Source organism: Ranitomeya imitator, chromosome 6 (genome assembly GCF_032444005.1).
Source record: "Ranitomeya imitator isolate aRanImi1 chromosome 6, aRanImi1.pri, whole genome shotgun sequence".
Lineage (NCBI taxonomy): Eukaryota > Metazoa > Chordata > Amphibia > Anura > Dendrobatidae > Ranitomeya > Ranitomeya imitator.
The window spans coordinates 229,123,082-229,142,784 of NC_091287.1; positions in this window are offsets into that span (position 1 = coordinate 229,123,082).

Here is a 19,703-nt window from a genome sequence, read left to right on the forward strand (position 1 = left end):
TATGTATGTCGTATATTGCATTATGAACAGGCCCATTGGGGGAGTTCTCTCTCTTTTTTGTACTGGTTTTAACTGTTTTTAGCAATTGTTACCAATAAAGTTTGTTCTTTTTTAATATATCATATTGGTGGTGTGCAGATTATGTAGTGGCCTCTTTTTCTCTTTTTTGGATGGTCATTTATCAGCCACTTCTCTGCACCCCCTTTGAGTCTATTAGGTATTATTGAGTGGTGCGCCAGCACTATCGTTTTACTGGTTGCTTGGATTTTTATGCATGCTCTGGAAAACCTGAGAAACAAGTATACTCGCTCATCAATAATAAAAAGAAAAAAAGAAAAAAAAGCATGAACCGCACATCCCAAAATCATACGTTGATCTAAAGCCGCTAGGCAAAAATTTATATACTAAACATGAAGTTTTCAGTTTAACATTCTGATCAGACTGTATGAAGCATACTGCCACTTCACGGCAAACCTCGTAGTGGGTCCTACCGCCCTAACGGAGCGGAGCCGTGCGGCGACCACCGCCACAGCGGCCATGCACCAGCAGAGCGGATGGCCTGTTGCCCCACAGCACCCATGCTGCGAGACTGAGCCCCCATGACTCCAGACCGCGCTGCCCCACCAGCACATAGCCACAGCAACAATGGCCGCCACACAGCACCAGCATCAAAATGAAAGGAGCATTGAAACTCACCTTCCTCCAGCTCATCAGTGAGAGCCAAAATGGGCTAGACCCCTTACTTTGCAGTCTCCTGCTAATTAAAATCACCTGAGCCAAATGGAGTCATGGGGACTCAGTCTTGCAGCATGGGTGCTGTGGTGCAACAGGCCGTCTGCTCTGCTGGTGCATTGCCGCTGTGGCGGTGGGCGCCGCACGGCTCCGCTCTGTTAGGGCGATAGGACCCACTACGAGGTTTGCCGTGAAGTGGCAGTGGGCTTCATACAGTCTGATCAGATTGTTAAACTGAAAACCTCATATTCAGTTATATAAAGTTTTGCCTAGCGGCTTTAGATCAACGTATGATTTGGGGATGTGCGGTTCATGCTCCTTTTTTTTTTTTTGCAAAGAATGTTCTAGTCTTCTTCTTGGACCAGAACTCCTCCCATTTGGCACAGGTGATTTTAATTAGCAGGAGACTGCAAAGTAAGGGGTCTAGCCCATTTTGGCTCTCACTGAAGAGCTGGAGGAAGGTGAGTTTAAGTGATCCTTTCATTTTGGTGTTGGTGCTGTGTGGCAGCCATTGTTGCTGTGGCTTTGTGCTGGTGGGGCGGCACGGCCTGGAGTCATGGCGACTCAGTCTTGCAGCATGGGTGCTGTGGGGCAACAGGCCGTCTGCCCTGCTGGTGCATTGCCGCTGTGGCGGTGGGCACCGCACGGCTCCGCTCCGTTAGGGCGATAGGACCCACTACGAGGTTTGCCGTGAAGTGGCAGTGGGCTTCATACAGTCTGATCACAATGTTAAACTGAAAACCTCATATTCAGTTATATAAAGTTTTGCCTAGCGGCTTTAGTTCAACGTATGATTTTGGGATGTGCGGTTCATGCTCCTTTTTTTTTTCTTTTTTGCAAAGCATCATTCATCAATAATAAATATGTCTTACAGTTACTCTGTAACTTTTTATATTTAATAGGTTTGGACAATAAGTTAGTCAATCGATAAATTATTATATTGAATAACGTTATGTCTTCCTTTACTTACACGTGGTTCTACTAGACATTATTTCAGAACACAGATAATTATAGATCTGTCACAGTTTTCTGATTTTACTTGTAAAAATAGAACAGGACCTACAAGAATACTGAATTCCCCACACAGGGGGTCAGGCAATGAGTCAAACATAATGTAAGAAAACAGCTGTAAACATGAAGGGCTACATCAAACATTAAGGTTGACGAATGCACCATGCTTGAACAGCAGAGACATGTAACAGGAGTAATAGGCAACAAAAGAAAATTAATAAACTGAAAACATCATTAAATTAAAGATAATATTACAGGGGACCTCCTCACATTTGAAGACAGTTTGAGGGGTCTACGTGGCTGAAAATACCCAAAAGTGACATAATTCTAAAAACTGCAACCCTCAAGGTGCTCAAAACCCCATTCAAGAAGTTTATTAACCCTTCAGGTGCTTCACAGCAGCAGAAGCAACATGGAAGGAAAAAATGAACATTTAACTTTTTAGTCACAAAAATGATTTTTAGCAAAAAAATTTTATTTTCCTAAGGGTAAAAGGAGAAACTGTACCCCAACAATTATTGTACAATTTGTCCTGAGTACGCCGATATCCCATATGTGGGGGGAACCACTGCGCTCGGAAGGGAAGGAGCGCCATTTGACTTTTTGAATGAAAAATTGGCTCCAATCTATAGTGGACACCATGTCACGTTTGGAGAGCCCCTGTGTGCCTAAACATTGGAGCTCCACACAAGTGACTCCATTTTGGACACTAGACCCCCCAAGGAACTTATCTAGATGCATTGTGAGCACTTTGAACCCCCAGGTGCTTCACAAATTAATCTGTAAAAATGAAAAAGTATTTCTTTTAGCCTCAATTTTTTTATTTTCACATGGGCAACAGGATATAATGGATAATAAAATTTGTTGGGCAATTTCTCCTGAGTACACCGATACCTCATATGTGGGGGTAAACCACTGTTTGGGCACACGGCAGGGCTCAGAAGGGAAGGAGCGCCATTTGACTTTTTGAACAAAAAATTAGCTCCAATCGTTAGCGGACACCATGTTGTGTTTGGAGAGCCCCTGTGTGCCTAAACATTGTAGCTCCCCCACAAGTGACCCCATTTTGGAAACTAGACCCCCCAAGGAAATTATCTAGATGTGTGGCGAGCCCTTTGAACCCCCAAGTGCTTCACAGAAGTTTATAACGCAGAGCTGTGAAAATAAAAATCATTTTTCTTTCCTCAAAAATTATTTTTATCGAGCAATTTTTTATTTTCACAAGGGTAACAGGAGAAATTGGACCTCAATAGTTGTTGCCCAGTTTGTCCTGAGTACGCTGATACCCCATATGTGGGGGTAAACCACTGTTTTGGCACATGTCGGGGCTCGGAAGGGAAGTAGTGACGTTTTGAATTGCAGACTTAGATGGATTGGTCTGCGGGCCTCACGTTGTGTTTGCAGAGCCCCTGATGTGCCTAAACAGTAGAAACCCCCCACAAGTCACCCCATTTTGGAAACTAGACCCCCAAGGAACTTATCTAGATGTGTGGTGAGCACTTTGAACCCCCAAGTGCTTCACAGAATTTTATAACGCAGGGCTATGAAAATAAAAAAATCTTTTTTTCCCACAAAAATAATTTTTTAGCCCCCATTTTTTTATTTTCTCAAGGGTAACAGGAGAAATTAGACTCCCAAAGTTGTTGTGCAATTTTTCCTGTGTACGCTTATCCCCCATATGTTTGGGTAAACCACTGTTTGGGCTCACGTCGGGGCTTGGAAGGGAGGTAGCACCATTTGAGTTTTTGAACAAAAGATTGGCTGGAATCAATGGTGGCACCATGTCGCATTTGTAGACCCCTGATGTGCTTAAACAGTGGAAACCCCTCAATTCTAACTCCAACACTAACCCCAACACACCCCTAACCCTAATCCCAACCCTAACCATAACCCTAGCCACAAGCCTAACCCTAACACCAACGCATCCCTAACCCTAATCCCAACCCTAACACACCCCTAACCGTAATCCCAACCCTAACCCTAACCACAACCCTAACCTTAATCCCAACCCTAACCATAACCCTAACCACAAGCCTAACCCTAACCCAAACACACCCCTAACCTTAATCTTAACCTATTTCCAACGCTAACCCTAATTCGAACCCTAACTCTAATTCGAACCCTAACCCTAAGGCTATGTGCCCACGTTGTGGATTTGTATGAGGATTTTTCCACACCGTTTTTGAAAAATCCGCAGGTAAAAAGCACTGCATTTTACCTGCGGATTTACTGCGAATTTCCAGTGTTTTTTGTGTGGATTTCACCTGCGGATTCCTATTGAGGAGCAGGTGAAAAACGCTGGAGATTCCGCACAAAGAATTGACATGCTGCAGAAAAATACAACGCAGCGTTTCCGCGCGGTATTTTCCGCACCATGGGCACAGCAGATTTGGTTTTCCATAGGTTTACATGGTACTGTAAACGTGATGGAAAGCTGCTACGAATCTGCAGCAGCCAATTCGCTGCTGATCTGCAGCCAAATCCACACCGTGTGCACATAGCCTAATTCTAACCCTAATTCTAACCCTAACCCTAATTGCAAGCCTAACCCTAATTCTAAGCATAATTGCAACCCTAACCCTAATTGCAGCCCTAACCCTAATTCTAATCCTAACCCTAATTGCAGCCCTAACCCTAATTGCAACCCTAACCCTGGTGAAATATTACGATTTCTCTGATTGAAAGTGAAAGTGAAACAGTCACTTTCAACAGCCAATCAGAGCGATCCCACCCAAAAGGGGGTGAAGCCACCCCCCCTGGGCTGAAGTACCACTCCCCCTGTCCCTGCAGGTACGGTGAAATTACAGTTAACTCTTTCAACCGACCTGCAGGAACGCGATCATTCTGTGACGCAGCATATGCGTCACAGGTCGGATTGGCACCGACTTTCATGATGCATACGCTGCGTCACAGGTAAGGAAGGGGTTAATGGTGGTGTGTGTATATATATGTATATATATATATACATATATATATATATATATATATATATATATGCATGCATGCACAGCTCTGGCAAAAATTGAGGGACCACTGTATAATTCTGAAGTTGTATGGAGCTGTGATATGATGGGGCATTCTGAGTTACCAGTCGCTACAGTTAAATTTCCTGTTTTGCCATTATACAGCTCTGGCAAAAATTAAGAAACCACTGCAAAATATTCAGTTTGTTTGATTTTTCTCTTTATAGGTATATTTTCGAGTAAAATGTAAATTGTTCTTTTATTTTGTAAACTGACAACATGTCTCTGAATTTCCAAGCAATAAATTTTGTATTTGTTTTCTAACAAAGAAAAATGGTCAAAATAAAAAAACAGTGCTTTCAGACCTCAAATAATGCAAAGAAAACAAGTTCATAATCATTTAGAAACAATAATACTAATGTTTTAACTCATGAAGAGTTCTTGCTTTCCACCAGTCTTTCACACTGCTTCTGGTGCAAAAATGTAAGCAGTTCTTCTTTGTTTGATGGCTTGTGACTATCATCATCCTCTTGATTACATTCCAGAGGTTTTCAATGGGGTTCAGGTCTGGAGATTGGGCTGCCCATGACAGGGTTTTGATATGGTGGTTTCTTAATTTTTGCCAGAGCTGTATATATACAATTATTTTTATTCTCTTCAGGCCATATTAGGTTCCTAAGGTAGAACTAAACCAAAGTAGATGTAATTTTTAAAGCCAGAAAGCCAGACTGCTATTAGTATAATACAGCAAATGTAGAAAATACCTAACTTATAAATAAAAATACTAGCCCTGTCAGGCCCTACTCTTACCTTTCCTAATTTTGGAGGTTGGCACCCTCTTGACACACATATACAATTAGATATATAACAACGCAAAGCAGATCCATTGAGGCATTGAAACATAAAACAGATCAGAATTTTCCAGGAGGGAGGCTACTCTCCAATCACTATCAAAAGTTTACAGAGCTCTTTAAAGGGTAAGAAACAAAAACAACTTTGTAGGGACATCACTGATTTTAAAGAAAGGAGGGTGTATTCATTCCTTACTGAGGATAAAAGAGAGAGGGAACGGATATATCCTCCTCAGACATTGACTGTTCCATTGTACTGTAAGTTATTGCTAGAGTAGTTTGGGAGGTAGAGAAAGAAGTGAGTTACAGCAAACTAGACCAAATAAAAATTGAACAAAATGGAGGCAAAAACGTAAAGTACAATCCGAATCGGGGACAAAACCCAATGAGTTCCGGATTACATGGTCCTTCCTCTTCATCTTCACCATATTTTTTTTTTTAGAGAGGAGGGAATATCCAGGTCATTATGGCCTGAGAGGAAAACCCAGGTATCCTTATCGGAGATAAACCCCCATAGCGACAACAAGGTGATTAATCTCACAAAGTACACTCTTTCTGCTTTAGAACTTAGAGTCCCATATAAAGGACTATCATACATACCTACTTGTCGATATGATGATTTGGAGAGGATTAAAGACATAAATCTTTTTGCTAGGAAACTAGAATGGAAGAACTTCTTTAAGAGTCAAGATAGACAGGAATGCATTGCTTTGGGTATAACAGAGGAAAAACTGTCAAGTGTTAGAACATTAGTAAGCCTTCCAGATGAAAACTGTAGGGGGGCGGTTAATACTCCAAGATTAACGAGCACACATACCCCCACAGTGTCAGAGGGCACAAGTATTGACATTTTTATGAAACTGGTAACAGCAGACCTCTTAATATTAGCAAATTACAATAAAGGTTATCCTAAAAATCTACCATCAGCAGAAAGGGAGGCACTTGATAAGTCGGACAAAAAACAAGAGTTGATCTTCAAATCATCTGACAAGGGGGTAATCTTGTTATTCTTTATCATATAATATACAAAAAGATGTGCATTGATATTTTACAGGATGATTTAGCCTATGCTTAATTGCGAGAAGACCCCACTGTTGTATTTGGTAGGAAACTAGAAACCATTCTTACTGAGACAGTTCATCTAAAACTCATTTTAAAAATTATTTAGATTTTATGCAACTTTATTATTCAATGATACCTTTGTTCTACTGCCTCCCAAAGATACATAAACTGTTTATGCCACTCAAGGATCACACTATCGTATCTGGTATTGATGTTAAGGTCATGCCACAGCATCTCAATCAGCTTAAAGTCAGGACTTTGAATAGGCTACTACAAAGTTTTAATTTTATTTTTCTTAAACCATTCAGAAGTGGACTTGCTTGTGTGGTTTAGATCATTGTCCCACTGCATAACCTTCAGCTCGAGGTCATGAACAGTTGGGCGGACATTTTTATTCAGGTTTTTTTGGTACAGTACTTTGCGAAAGTATTCGGCTCCCTGGAACTTTTCAACCTTTTTCCACATATCATGCATCAAACATAAAGATACCAAATGTAAATTTTTGGTGAAGAATCAACAGCAATTGGAACACATTTGTGAAGTTGAATGAAATGTATTGGTTATTTTAAATTTTTATAGAAATTCAAAAACTGAAAAGTGGGGGGTGCAATATTATTCGGTCCCTTTAACTTAATACTTTGTTGCGCCACCTTTTGCTGCAATTACAGCTGCAAGGCGCTTGGGGTATGTCTCTATCAGTTTTGTACATTGAGAGACTGAAATTCTTGCCCATTCTTCCTTGGCAAACAGCTCGAGCTCAGTGAGGTTTGATGGAGATCGTTTGTGAACAGCAGTTTTCAGCTCTTTCCACAGATTCTCGATTGGATTGAGGTCTAGAGTTTGACTTGGCCATTCTAACACCTGGATACGTTTATTTGTGAACCATTCCATTGTAGATTTTGCTTTATGTTTGGAATCATTGTCTTGTTGGAAGACAAATCTCCGTCCCAGTCTCAGGTCTTTTGCAGACTCCAACAAGTTTCTTAAAGAATGGTTCTGTATTTGGCTTCATCCATCTTCCCATCAATTTTAACCATCTTCCCTGTCCCTGCTGAAGAAAAGCAGGCCCAAACCATGATGCTGCCACCACCATGTTTGACAGTGGGGATGGTGTGTTCAGGGTGATGAGCTGTTTTGCCGTTATGCCAAACATATCGTTTGGCATTGTTACCAAAAAGTTCGATTTTGGTTTCATGTGACCAGAGCACCTTCTTCCACATGTTTGGTGTGTCTCCCAGGTGGCTGTTGCAACCTTTAAACAACACTTTTTATGAATATCTTTGAGAAATGGGTTTCTTCATGCCCCTCTTCCATAAAGGCCATATTTGTGCAGTGTACGACTGATTGTTGTCCTATTGACAGACTGTCCCACCTCAGCTGTATATCACTACACTGTATATCACTACTGTTCATCCAGAGTGATGAAGGGCCTCTTGGCTGCATCTCTGATCAGTCTTCTCCTTGTTTGAGATGAAAGTTTAGAGGGACGGCCAGGTCTTGGTAGATTTGCAGTGGTATGATACTCCTTCCATTTCAATATGATTGCTTGCACAGTGCTCCCTGGGATGTTTAAAGTTTTGGAAATCATTTTGTATCCAAATCCAGCTTTAACCTTATCCACAACAGTTTCTTGGACCTGCCTGTTGTGTCCCTTGGTCTTCATGATGCTCTCTGTGCTTCAAACAGAACCCTGAGACTATCACAGAGCGGGTGCATTTATACAGAGAATGGATTACAAACAGGTGGATTATATTTATCATCGTTAGGCATTTAGGACAACATTGGATCATTCAGAGATCCACAATGAACTTCTGGAGTAAGTTTGCTGCACTGAAAGTAAAGGGGCCGAATAATATTGCACGCCCCACTTTTCAGTTTTTGAATTTCCACAAAAATTTAAAATAACCAATACATTTCGTTCAACTTCACAATTGTGTTCCACTTGTTGTTAATTCTTCACCAAAAATTTACATTTGGTATCTTTTTGTTTGAAGCATGATATGTGGGAAAAGGTTGAAAAGTTCTAGGGAGCCACATATACTTTCACAAGGCACTGTACATAGCGGAATTCATTCTCTTCATGTTCCATGTAATATTTGTAACTCTACTCTTTGGCTTTTTTCTCCCTTCCTCTTCAGCAATCTATTAGCGGGGCCACAATAAAAGATAATAGCTAACTAGCTAAATAAATTGGCAAATGATTATGAAGCATACAGTATTAGAAGAAGAGAGGAAAGTTAATAGGATTGATTAATATTATGTATAACTATAAGATATACAAAACACAATAAATCAGACAACTGTTCTATAATAAAAAAAATAGAGAGAGTATTTCTTGTTGGGTATTATACACATGTCTATCTATAAGTATATTATTATTTTGCTTTACTATTTTAAATAAAGGTCATATTTTAGCTTTTGGAACAGTGAAAGCTGATTTCAACAAATTAAGGGAAGAACTTATTTGCTGAGACTGGGACCATGTTATGGTAACTGGGATAGAAAGCATAAATAGGGCATATTTAAGCATATACAGTGGGTATGGAAAGTATTCAGACCCCTTTAAATTTTTCACTCTTTGTTTCATTGCAGCCATTTGGTAAATTCAAAAAAGTTCATTTTTTTCACATTAATGTACACTCTGCACCCCATCTTGACTGAAACCCCCCAGAAATGTAGTAATTTTTCCAAATTTAAGAAAAAAAGAAAACTGAAATATCACATGGTCATAAGTGTTCAGATCCTTTGCTCAGATACTCATATTTGGCAACGATAGACCTTTTTGGTGATATTTCTAAGTGGTATGTGTGAAAAAAACACCTGCTCAATACAATCCCAACAGTGAAACATGGTGGTGGCATCATCATCATCCTATTGGGGTGTTTTTTAGCTGCAGGGACAGGATGACTGGTTATCATCAAAGAAAACATGAATGTCGCTGAGCGGAAAACAGGTACTACTACTCCTTTGAACCCATATGACCACTTTGTGCACACTATATGTGACTTTGTGTCTTTTTTTTCCATACTGAGCCACTATCCTTTTTTATAGAATATACAATGGGTTATCCTATTTACCCTAACCGCTATACCGGACTACATTTACCTGGTCTATTTAACAGACCCACGGCACTGATAACTTTCCCAGTGCTAGGACACGTGGTTCCCTAAACAAGCAGCATAAAGGTAAGGCTGTTACAAAACATTATGGCCACAACAATGCACGTAATTAGATTTACTACATACTGTACTACCACCTTGTGTGACAAAACATATACAGGTTATTCTATTAACCCTTTCCTCAACCATCCAGGAATCTGGTGACTACCCACCCCCATCTCTTATTACGCTGGATCTTTCTAAAGAACACTGATCTTCCAGCTCTATTCTTTGCTATACTGGCGGAAATACCTCCTATTTTGACTTTCCGTGGGACACCGTTGTATCCTTTATATTTCATTGCTATGCTAGAGCTCTTCTAAAAATCTAGCTAAAAGATTGATACAGATGTGATGTTTTTTTTATAGCTGTGACTCTGAATATTTTCTCCCTGGCTGTATTAGGGCTCATACTGTGTTGAAGACAGGACTTTCTACTATTGTCCATACAATGATGTCAACCAATTTTTTTGTTCGTCACCACCACTTTATTTTGATGTATTTGCATTTGTCACTTTGGCACATAGTTCGTTTGTATATCTCCATAGTTTCTGATGAAGGTCTATACCCAGACTGAAAACATTTACTTGATCACTGTATGCAAAATAAATTGGAACCCTTTTTTTCAACATGATAGATTTTGAGTGCCGAGTTTTTTACTTATATTGATTTTGGGATAGATACCCTACTTGAACACCTATTCCAATGACTTTGAGTGCCGTATATAATCCATTGTAGTTTAACACAAGAAGTACGCCTGCGTCTGAGCAATTTAAACATTGACAAATCCCACTGCCCAGATGGCATTCATCCATGGATACTGAGGGAATTGTGCTCAGTAATTAACCAACCGATGTATCTTATCTTTTTAGACTTTCTTGTAGCAAGGGTGGTGCCACAAAATTGGAGGATGGCTCACGTAGACCGGTATATAAGAAATGTAAGAAGGTAGATAATGGTAACTACTGTCTGGTAAGTCTGACATCAGAGAGCAAATCTGGATGTTGGTAATGCGGCTGATATGATTTATCTGGACTTTGCAAATTAATTTGATACTGTTCCACATAATAGCCTTATACTGAACCTCCAGAAGCAGGGACTAGGAGACACTCTATGCAGATGGGTAAGGAATTGGCTAAAAGACAGGAAAACAAAGAGTCGTCTTAAATGGTACATTCTATAAATGAGATATAGTCAGTAGTGAGGTACCGCAGGGATCTGTGCGAGGACTGATTCTTTTTAACCTCTTTATTAATGACCTTGTGAATGGGATTGAAAGTAAAGTGTCCGTCTATGCTAATGACACCAAACTATGTAGGATTTAAAAACTAAACTTGATAGTACAATAATACAAAACAATAACAGTAACTGAATGGGCAAACAGTTGGCAAATGAGATTTAATGTTGATTAATGTATAAATGCACCTAGGACGGAGTAATCCTATCGCTGCATATACATTAAATGGGAGTGCACTCAAGATTTTAGGGTGCATAAAAAGAGAGAGAAAATCCCACGATCCCAACATATTGTTACCCCTCTATAAAATTACTTGTGAGGCCACAACCATAATAAGGGATCCAGTTTTGGGCTCCACATTTTAAAAAGGAAATTCAGAAGTTTGAGTCAGTGCAAAGGCGGGAAACTAGATTATTACAAGAGATGGAAGGTCTCTCATATGATGACAGGATGGAAAATTGGACTTGTTTAGCTTAGAAAAAAGACGTCCCAGAGGAAATCTCATTTATATGTATAAATATATGTAGGGTCAGTACAAAGGACTGGCGCATGACTTATTCCTTCCAAAGAACATACTACGGACCGGGGGCACCCATTGCAGGTCGAAAAAAGGCAATTCCAGCAGCTAAATAAGAGAAGGTTCTTTACAGTTGGAGCAGTCAGACTTTGGACTACGCTATCACAAGAGGAAGTAATGGCAGACACTATAGCAGCTTTTAAGAAATGGCTGGTTGATTTCCTCAGTACAAATAGCATTGTGGGTTATAGATCATTTAGAAACTTGATGGACCTAGGTCTTTTTTCAACCTATTCAACTATGTAATGATATAACTAAAAATTAACCCTTTAATACACTAGGGAATAAATAAATACTCTATTTTTCAGATTATAACATGCACTTTTTTCTCTCCAAATTTGGGAGAAAATAGGGGGGCATCTTATAATCCAAAGTGAGCTTACTGGTAGAACAGCAGCAGTGGAATGGAGTCACAGGAGGCAGGGCAGCTGCTACAGGATGACTGGGCAGGAGAGGGGTGAGGCTGAGGGCCCTTGGCTGTCATAAAATGTTGGCGTTGGTGAACAGGAGTCCCCTTCCCAGCAGCGCATGCACAGATTGAGACGTCAGGAGGCAAGATCTTGTCTTAATCTGCTCATGCGTTGTCTCCAGCTGCCTTTTTCCAGAAGCCCATCTCAAGGAAATAGATCACAATGGGATTCAGCTCACCGGCGCCAACATCTTATGGGAGCCAAGGGCCACCAGCATTACCCCACTCCTACTGCCGCCGGCCTCCTGAAGCAGCGACCCTGCCTCCTGTGGCCCCATTCCATCGCAACTACCATTAAAATGGACTACAAGAAGCATTATCATTTTATTTTAAAATGATTTTTTTCATGTTTTTTCACAGGTGCGTCTTATGGTACTGTGTGTCTTAACGTCCACAAAATATGGTATATATACATATCAGTTCAGAAAAAATGAATTCTGAAACAATAATAAAAAGAAATAAAAATGTATTTTGTTAAACTAGACTGAAGGGTAAAAACAGTAAAAAAAAACATTTTACAAAACAGTAAAAGAGGGATGAGAATCCATCACTTTCTTTTCTTTTTTAAAATCTGTAAAAATATTACAGCATTTTAGGCTAAAAGGGCAGCTGAAAAATTTAAAGTGGACAAGACCTCTTTAGTCATGCTAAACTTGGCTTGATTCCTAAGAGCCTAATATCAGTATTACAGTACTAATTTATTAGACGTGGCGAGATTTAAATTTTCATTTTTGTATAAGTATTTAAATTTTTAAATGTTAATGTCTAAACCAATTATATTTCAGTTGATCATCCTCTAAATGCACACAGACGTATAAAATATGCATTAAGGTTCTTAGGAACTTTTATAACCATTTAATCAGCAGTATGGGCAATACTTTCATTCATCTGCTTTATACAATTTTAGTAGAGATGGAGTGGATAAATCTACTTTTGAACTTGGTTGCTTCTAGAATTGATTTTAGTAGATGAGTACATTATAATATAAACCTCACATAGTTGCATCTAAAAGTAAAGCATGTTTTAAAACGGTAACTTAGCAAAGACTATCCAAGGCTGTAATTACCATTGCTATTGCCTTAGGCAGTGAGTGTGAGCAATCTGTATTCACAATTTTGATTCCTATATACGTATGCCTCATTACACTCCAACCCCCCTGTATTATTTTAGGGGGAAATTATGATCATCATAAGAAAAGAATGCTTAAAAGAAATATAAATTAGATGAAACCAAAACAGAACTCCAGTATTTTTGTCTTTGTTCTGATGCAGAATTTATTGATAAAGAATAATGTAGAGGCTCTGCTGTATGACTTGTTGACTTGTGTATACCTATTTTAGTTAATGTCCAAAGTAGGGGAAGGAAAATGGGAGAGTTAGCTCACCCAATAGGTTGTAGTGATGTTCATGGTGTAAGTGTAAGGGGGTTGACTAAAGCCATGAAATGTTATGTATATTTAATATTTATTTATGCTTTAAAATATTGTATTGTTTCTAATGTGTATTAGGGAGAGCGTAGTACCCTAGTTGGCCTACTAGAGAGTGGAGAGTTACTCAGCCTGTAAATAGTTAAGTGGGAGGAGCTATTGGCAGTTTGGGTTCAGAACAGCTGAGAATTTGAATCAGTTGGGCGGGAGCGCCCTGTCAGTGCAGTCAGCTCTGCAGAAGTCCAAGGTCCAGTCAGGCAGCATCAGGGCCAGGAAGGCCATGCTAGAGAAGGGCATTGATAGAGTATAAGTGGGACTGTGGCTCACAGGGAGAAAAGAACTGAGCAGTACGGACAGGCCACTCGCAATGTGGCGGCTTGTTAAGTGGATGGATGTACTCAGGACAAGGGCAAAATTGTTTAGAGGAATCCCTACTAAAGGAAGATTGGGCACAGAGGACGCTGGAGGACCGATAGGCACGGTCCGTTCCGGAAGCGAGCTTAGTAAAGATGAAGGAAAGGCAGAGAAAGAGAAGAAGCTGTGTAAAGTGAACCCGGATATAAATGCTGACAAGGAAAGAGAGGAGGCAGGGTCAGCAAGGAAACTGCTTAATGTAAAACTGCTTTACCACATGGTTGCGACGTGTGGTAAAGCTTCGCAATGCGTCGATAATGTTAGTCAATGGAGAAAAAACGAATCCTGCTAACAATTTTGCAGGATGCGTTTTTTCTCCTAAACGACGCATTGCGTCGTGCAGTGCACGACGCTAGTGTGAAAGTAGCCTTATACGCAGAAGGCAGTGGAAACAGATTGAAGCTTTATCTCATGGGAATACACTAGAGATTCTGCACACATCACTCACAGATAGTATAGACTGACAACGTGAGTCATGGATTTTTTTTTTAACTTTGCAGCTTTGGAGGGGCTGATCTTCTGTAACAATGTTCTCTTTGTAAAAGCAGATATGATATCTCCAGTTACATGGGGGACATAAAGATGAATAAGGAGGGTGGAGGCAATAAATCTTTTATGGAATTAATTTTGTATTTCACAGGAAGTCAGAATAACCTGTTGGTCAGACTAGAGATCACATAATTCAGTGACCGAAAATGAAAAATTTCAAAATGTATTTGTGCAACAGACCAGGGCTGAAACAAATTACACAGCCATTATGGGGACTGTGTGTGGAGTTTTCACTTTCTGGACAGTGTTTTCGCCAGCAACTCTACTAGGCAGGTTCTAGTTAAAGCATTAGTACTCCCCCTCACGGCCCTGTATAGGGATCCAAACTTCAATTCAAAAGCCTCATGTTACATTCATAGAGTAGATGATGAGCAGTGCAGCAAGTTTGCAGTGGGATAGTAAGTAAGCTGGACCAAAACCAGAAGCATGGAAAGATGACTGAATATGGTGCAGGCAGGGTTAGTAGTAAACAACCTAGATTCAATTTTAAAAATATCAGACTGGAACAGAATGTATTTGTTTACTCATTTATATAGCACCATAAATTTCACAGCACTTTCTAGACGTCATCATGACGGTCTTCCCCCTTTGAGGCTCACATTCTGTATTCCCTATCATAATGTCATTGAGGTATAGGAGGAAAAATGGGGAGAACATACAAACTCCTTGCATATGTTGACCTTGCTGGGATCTGAACCCAGTGCTGCAATGCAGCAGTGCTAACCACTGAGCTATCATAAATGCTTAGAACTGGCACAGAGAACATATGGCGAGTCATATAGGGTGTTGCACCCTGTTACTTGGCTTACATCTTGTGATTGGACCAACTGATCTGCTCAACCATTGGCCAGACAACAGGAACTCAAATAGATACATATTAAACATAAAGAAAAGGATGGTTGATGATAATCTCCCAGGGTTATGAACAGAAGATAGTTCAGGTACTGTACTTTAATATCATAATGCTATAAAATTCTGATAGACATATATTGCATCTCTTATTACCATACATTTCTGCAAAATTCTGGCCTGCGTTGTGCAGAAAAGAAAACAGAAATACATAGGTAATATATAACCTTCAGTAATGAATAATAAAAAATAGAAAACACAAAATACCAACTACAAAGGGAAATAATTTCACTCAATGAATTCCAAAAGCTATAGGATAAAAAGGTTTCCAACTATAATTTTCTAATTGACACACATCAATACTTAGTCACCATCTCAACTGATTAGACCAAATCAGGGTAGTTTATAAGGAGACATGCCACATAGAGATGAGTGAATATATGTGAGTGGCATTCAATTCTACTAGAATATTACAAAAATTCACATTCGCCAAAATGTGGATTTATTTTAGTGATTCACTTCTGCTTGGATTCAGCAAAATAGCGTCCTCTGACCTCCATTTTGTTGAGCAATCAAAATGTTAAAAGATTGAAAAATATACAGTACAGACCAAAAGTTTGGACGCACCTTCTCATTTAAAGATTTTTCTGTATTTTAATGACTATGAAAATTGTAAATTCACACTGAAGGCATCAAAACTATGAATTAACACATGTGGAATTATATACTTAACAAAAATTGTGAAACAACTAAAAATATGTCTGATATTCTAGGTTCTTCAAAGTAGCCACCTTTTGCTTTGATGACTGCTTTGCACACTCTTGGCATTCTCTTGATGAGCTTCAAGAGGTAGTCACCGGGAATGGTTTTCAATTCACAGGGGTGCCCTGTTAGGTTTAATAAGTGGGATTTCTTGCCTTCTTGGCTGAAGGTTCACCTTCCAATAAGACAATGACCCTAAGCACACAGCTAAAATAACAAAGGAGTGGCTTCAGAATAACTCTGTGACTATTCTTTATTGGCCCATCCAGAGCCCTGACCTAATTTCAATTGAGCATCTCTAGAGATACCTGAAAATGGCTGTCCACAAACGTTCACCATCCAACCTGATGGAGCTGGAGAGGATCTGCAAGGAAGAATGGCAGAGGATCCACAAATTCAGGTGTAAAAATCTTGTTGCATCATTCGCAAGAAGACTCATGGCTGTACTAGCTCAAAAGGGTGCTTCTACTCAATACTGAGCAATGGGTGTGAATACTTATGACTGTGTGATTTCAGTTTTTATTTTTTAATAAATTTGCAAAAATTACTACATTTCTGTTTTTTTAGGTCAAGATGGAGTGCAGAGTGTACATTAATGAGAAGAAAATGAACTTTTTTGAATTTACCAAATGGCTGCAATGAAACAAAGAATGAAAAATTTAAAGGGGTATGAATACTTTCTGTACCCACTGTATAAGTTTTTTTTTCCTTCATTTTTACACCTTAAGTCTATTATGCTTTGAAGAACTTTAAATACGCAAATAATAACTTTTCTACATATCGAATTTTCCAGGAAAATCTGCACCTACAGTCAAATTCCAATTTTGCCAGATTCACACATCTCTAATACTGTACATTAATTTGTGAAAGCTGGTGATTTCATTTCCCTTTAAAAAAGAATCTCATTTACTTTACCAGACGTATGCTTATCCTACATCTCCAATGTATGTCATACTTAGATATCTAACATATAGTGCCAGAATCAGAATATTGATCAGCATCTGCTTTATTGATCAACATCTTATCCTCATTTGCACGGCATGCTTTTCGTTGTATTAAACATACAACAATAGACACAGGGGCCGATTCATCAGATGAACACATAGGTGGGCTGCGCTGCTGGAGTGAATCAATTCTTCAGAATTCATGATGAGGAAAAGGCTTTTTATTCACAACACATTTCAAAAATGTACTGGAGTCTTTTTCAAGTGAAAAAGATGCCAACACATCGTTGAAATATGTTGTGAATAATAAGCCTTTTCCTCAGAATCAATTCTGAAGAATTGATTCACTTCAGCAGCGCAGCCCACATATGTGTTCATCCAATTGGATCCAATATTTTTGGGAGGATTTATCCACAGCCATGAGGCGGCAGCAGCAGCTGTTTTTCTTCAAGCCTGTCACAAGTCCACCAGGTGAGCACTCTCCCACTTTCCATCCATAGGGTATCACCCTATTGTGTGCTGCTTTCCACTTCTAGATTTACACGATTCATCAATATTGGCATAGCACACGCTCACACTTTGCCAGTCTTTATGCCGTGAAATCAACGGGTGCACAACAGTTAATTAATTTAGTGGTTCTTCTGAATGGTGTTTTCCTCTGTGCTATTTAGGGAATGGATTAGCATTTTTGGCTTAAAAAATGCTGTCATTTTTAACGAATTAGTCAGGTGGCGGCACTGACCACTCCTTGTCTCTCCCTGGCTCCTCCCCAGCTCCTCCTATTTAAGCTGAAAATGCCAAAAGTAGCTGCATTTTTGCACAAATCCACATTGTTCAAAAATGTTGCAACTTTTCAAAGCTACTTATACACCATTTTTTGGTGTAAAAGTTTGGATTAATCAGCCCCACAGTGCTCAGCATCAAAACTTTGTGTAGTAATCTTTTGAAACAATACAGAGAGTACAGCACAAGTACAGACAATGAGAAATAGATGCTTATCAATCTTGCGCTGGTTCTATTATTAAGAATTTGGTACTATTTATTGGTGTGCAGTTAGAGTACATACCATGAGAGAAGCAGATTAGGCCAAATTTGCTGTTCGCCGCTTCCTGGGGGCCTCCGACCTGGACGGCTCTTTGTGTGAGCTTATCCTCGAGCTGGTGGAGTACATCCTTACCCACAATTAATTTTGTCTTTAAAGACAATTTTTATTACAATTTGGCACTTCTATGAAGCCCTGTCCATATCTGAGTATAGAGTATTGTTAATTTTAAACTACTCAGAATTATTTAAATCACAGGTTAGAGTTCCTAAAGAAACATAAAAAAAATGTACAAAATAATTAAAAATATTTCATATAAATAAATAAATAGTTCAAATTATGACACTTGCAAAAATAAAAAAAGTATCAAAATGATTGGCATAAAAATGTGCTAGCATGTTACACAGTTTCACTAATGGAAATATAAATGTAATCTTTTTACAGTTTTATCATTTTTAAAACCAGTAAATATGTAGCCATATTAATACTGACCTGCAGAATTGAGTAATGAAAGGTAAGCAACAATGGTAGAAATTAGGGTTGAGCGACCTTGACTTTTTTAGGGTCGAGCCGGGTTTCGCGAAACCCGACTATCTCAAAAGTCGAGTCGAGTGAAATCGGCCGATTATGGCGAAAAGTCGAGGATCGACCGAAACACGAAACCCAATGCAAAGCCAATGTGATTTTTTTTTTTTTTTTTTCTTCTCTCTCTCTCTCTCTCTCTCTCTCTCCCCTCCGTCCGTCCCTGAACTGAAAAGCTGGTGTTACACAGTGCAAATCGCTACAGTGCACAAGCGACAACATGGCGATAGGCGACGCCCCTAAGACCTATGTCATCACTCTGCCCACGCCCCTTCATTGGCTGAAAAAAATGGCGCCAAGCGCGTCATACGAAACGCGACTTTGGCGCGAAAGTCGCGTACCGCATGGCCGACCCCACACAGGGATCAGGTCGGGTTTCATGAAACCCGACTTTGCCAAAAGTCGGCGACTTTTGAAAATGAACGATCCGTTTCGCTCAACCCTAGTAGAAATGCATGGGGTTTTTTCACCATTTTATCCCACATACATTATTTTTCTGCGTTTACGTACAACAGAAGTGAAAAATGTCATGCAAAATTACAACGCATCCTTAAAAATCCAACCCCTGACACAGGCAAAATTAGCCATGAAAAAAAGTAAACATGGTTCTTCAAAGAAGAAAGACATTAAATGAAAGAACAAATGTGAAAATTGTCCACTGTGGAAGTGGGTTAATATAAAACCCATAACATAAACAAGGAATTAATGTCAGCTCACCTAATCCGAGATCCAATGCACAGAAAATTCACTGAGCTGTGAGTCCAAAGATAAATAGTAAAAAGGAAAAGGTATCCAGCAAATGGATGCTATTCTAAAATCACTTTTATTGGCAAGTATAAAAATAAACAGTAGCCTTCCAATTAAAAAGTGCAAACGTGTTTCAGACTAAGTCCTTAATCACTGTATCATCGGATGTGTCTGAAACGCGTTTGCACTTTTTAATTGGTAATAGCTACTGTTTATTAAAAGTGACTGATGGATGCATTTTCCATTCTACAATATGAACTCCATGTTCAATGTGGTTAAGACAATTTGGATTTTGGTTCAAAAGAATTTGCACATATTACATTAAGACC